At 58.7% G+C, this 3,658-nt stretch overlaps 1 long non-coding RNA gene across 1 annotated transcript; it reads right to left on the reverse strand.

Moving 5' to 3' along the window:
- Positions 1-247: 247 nt before the first annotated feature.
- Positions 248-3,353, reverse strand: LOC113616744 (uncharacterized). The gene is made up of 2 exons (XR_003431400.1): positions 3,162-3,353; positions 248-1,308 (listed from the first exon to the last, which is right to left on the reverse strand). It is a non-coding gene; the product is annotated as an uncharacterized LOC113616744 (long non-coding RNA).
- Positions 3,354-3,658: the final 305 nt, after the last annotated feature.

The raw sequence follows: 3,658 nt of genomic DNA on the forward strand, positions 1-3,658 counted from the left end.
TGGAGAAAGCCCGCGCACAACAACGAAGACCCAACGCAGCCAAAGATAAATAGATAAAATAAATAAATTTATATATAAAAAAAAAAGAAGGTCAAGGAGAGGGACCTGGTGTCCTGATTTCTGCCATGTCGCTCCCTGCCTCTTCCCCAACCTCAAGATCCTGCTTTGGGCTAGAAGGGTGGGACATCTGTGGGGGGTGGGGGTGGCACAGGGAGGAGAGAGTCCATTCCCAGCTACTCTTTTTTTCCAGACTCTTGTTCTCTGGCAGGATGTAGCTGTACTCGGCAGCATGTAGCTGTACTCGGCAGCTGAATACTGGGAATTTAGGAGGCCCTCTTCCCTTCACTCCTCACCGCCCTGCCAAGCGGTGGCAGGGATGCCCAGGGGACTCTGGGGGCTGGGGGGACAGATTTTCCCCCTACCTTCACCTCCACCCTCCCTTGGGCAGCTCCCACCCTGGGCCAGCCAGTCATCCCACATTGCTCTGATTAGCTATAATCTTTCTTTTTCAATTTCTCCTCCCTGAGACTGGGGAGTGAGAAAATCTCCCAGAAAATGAATAAATATTTCAATTTTCGGTGCAATCAGTCTGAGGAGCCAGCGCATGCTGGAAACAGGGGGAAGGATAATGGTTTTCATTTAGATAAGATACAGAAAATTATTTAGTGAAAAATGAAGATTGATGAAGCCCATTGAAATTCTTTAAAACGTGATTTTTATTTCTCTGCCTAGGCTGAACGTCCCCTTCCCCTCTCCTCTCCACTCCCCTCAATTCAACTGCCTTCTCCTCCCACCTTCTCTCCACCCTCCCTCAAGCCCCTGGCAATCCCCCCCTTGGTTTCCCCTACCACTGGCCCAGTCCCTGCCTACAACTCTTTCTTTCTAAGGATGGGGGCTGAGGAGAGAGGTCCTGCCGCCTTCCCCCACCCTGAAGAGCCCCAGATCCCCACTCCTTCCCGCCCTGCCTCCTCCCCAGTCCTTGCTCAGCTTCCCAGGAACACTCAGGAGTGACTTCCTCTCCCCTCCGTTCTATCCTCTCCCTTTTATTTCCCTTTGGTAACCCCTCCCCCCATCCCAAATACTTTTGCACACTTTCATCAGGTCTTGCTTTCACCCACGCTGGAGGATGGGCGATGGGAGCTCAGCTAACCCCTAACCCCTCCCCCCCTTTCCAAAGGGAGAAAGGCACACAACACACTTCTCTCGGACCGTTTCTGTCCCAATTCAATCCACATGCCTCTCCTGTTTGCTAACTGCAGCTTTTGTTCCTTGAAGCTCGTTTGTATCCACGTTGCTGACACATGAGGGCTGTGGGGAAAGGGGCAGACAGAAGCTTGCGCCAAACGCATATCAGTACAGACCCAGCTGACCCCTCCCCCACCACCGTGGGCCCTCCCCCATCTCCCCCTTCTCTAGCAGCCGGGCTGAACAAAGTCAGAACTTAAGTCATCTTCCCAACTTTCTGCCAAGTGGCTGGCTTGGCCTGCCAACCCCAGGGCCAGGCCTCCTTTCCCCCAGCACCACTTCTCACACCACGGATGTGCGCCCTTCCCAAATCCTAAGTGTGTGTGTGCGAGGGGGGGCATGGATGCCCTATGGGGAATGATGGATCGACAGACCCGCCCCCAGCAACTCAGCCAGGCTTTGGCTTCGGAGCCAGGGAGGCGCCTGGCCAGGATTGGAGGGGAGGGGTCCAGCATAACACCCCACCCCTAAACACACACCCACCGGGCCTGGAAGGGAACTGAGAGCAGGGCAATGCCTGAGGGTGCTCAGTCCAAGCTAACTTCCCCCTTCCCGGATCCCACCCCCCACCAAAAAGGAGACCACCTCCTCCATTTTGTTGTCTGTTCATCTCCGTAAGTGTCTGCCTATATGAATATCTGTTCAAGTTTCTTTGTTTGCTGGAGGGTTGGTATCCCTGGAAGGGTTTCAGTGTGTGTGTGTGTGTGTGTGTGTGTGTGCGCGTGTTGTGTCCTTGTAAATGCCCGCCTCATACATGTACTGTGTCTGTGAGTTTTGTTATGTTTGGGTGCATGAACGTGCACGCATGTGCCGATACGGGGGAGGAATCTGTCTTCCTCAGATGTGTCAGTGTCTTTGTGTATATGTGTCTGTCTCCGTGTGGGGGATGCTCGCGGGTATGTCTGTCTCAGTAGGTGAATAGTCTGTCTCCGTGTCTACGGCTGGTTTTTGGTGTTTGTATGTCAACATCTGTGTGTCAGCTCCATTTTGGGGGGGTGGGGGGAGCTTGCTCAGCAGGATTAAATCTTCCTTAGAGTCCGACCCAGGAGACAAGAATCCACGCCCACAGACCCCAGTCGGGGCTGAAGTCCAGGCCCTTGGTTTCTTCAGTTACCCCGCCGCCCCCCAGCCCAGCCTCAGGATACACTAACATCCTCATCTCTCTCTCAGCCTCTCCCTCATCTCCCAGCCTCTCCCCTGCCAGTCCCAAATAGGCCCCGACATCAACACTTTCCTGACCCCCCGTGGGTGTGAGCCCCGCCCGCAAGTGGCCCCTTCCATATCTAGCGGGCCCGGAGCTGCCTTTGGAACTCCACTCCCGACCCGGAGCCTCCGCGGGCAGGGGTTCGAATCCCCACCAGAGGCCCCGAGGCACCGCTCCCTGCCTTTGAAGGGGGCAGCCCCAGGCAGTCGGGAGCCGCCGCTCAGACTCAGCCCTCCCAGGGGCTGGGCTGGAAGGAGGACGAGGATTCCCTTAGCTGCATCTTCCGGAGCCTGGGCCCCCAGCTCTCCGCGCACCTCCCACCCCCGAATCTGAAATCCCACTCTCTTCCCAGCCTTCCCCCGGCCAGGACCCGGGCGTCCTGACTCCCGGCCTCGGAGGGTGGAGGTAGCTAGGGCTGCCAGAGGCTCCGGAAAAGACTTTGAGCGTTCGGATCCCTTTTTCACTCCGACCCCCGGCCCTCGCGGCCCCGATTCACCGGTCTCCCGCGCAGCCGGAGGAAACAACTTGGGCAAATCAACGGCAAACTCCTCCTCGCCAGCTCCCGTTACTCCGCGCCCCCTCCCCCCGGGCTCCGCGCCGGGACCCAGCCCCCGCCTCATGGCGTCCAGACCCCGGGGGACCGGCCGCGGGCCGCCGAGCCCCCAGTGTTCCCCGGGCTGCCGGGGGTCGGGGCGGGTGGGGGGGCCCTTACCTTGGGAGAAAGTATCGGAGAGAGTGAGGATCCAAACGAGGAGGCTCAGCATGCTGTCCGCCCGCCGTCCGCCCGCCCGCGGCTGGGGCCCGGAGTTGGCGAGCGAGCGAGACGAGCGGGCTGGGGAGGAGGGGAGCCCGGGAGCCCGCCCCCCGCCCGCCCGCGCCCGCCCCTGCACACTCACACGCACACGCACACTCACTCACGCGCGCAAACTCACTTCCCTTCCCTCCTCTCCTCTTTATTTCTCTTTCCTCCCGGTCCCGTCGCTCGCTCGCTCGCTCTCTCTCTCCCTCTCCCTTTCCCTCTTCTCCACCCCTCCTTCCTCCCCCCTCCCCCCCTCCCCCCGCCTTTTACTATTTCTCGCCTCAAGCTTTATCTCTCTGGGTCTCTTTCGATCTCTGCTCTCCCTTTCTCCCCCCTTCTCTTCCTTCCCTCTCTCTCCCTCCTCAGTCCCTCCTCCTGACGTCTACTCTCCCTCCGACGGCGCCTCCCTC

The sequence above is a fragment of the Aethalodelphis obliquidens genome, unplaced genomic scaffold, assembly GCF_003676395.1.
Source record: "Aethalodelphis obliquidens isolate GAN/ISIS:26980383/991018 unplaced genomic scaffold, ASM367639v1 scaffold453, whole genome shotgun sequence".
Classification (NCBI taxonomy): Eukaryota; Metazoa; Chordata; class Mammalia; order Artiodactyla; family Delphinidae; genus Aethalodelphis; species Aethalodelphis obliquidens.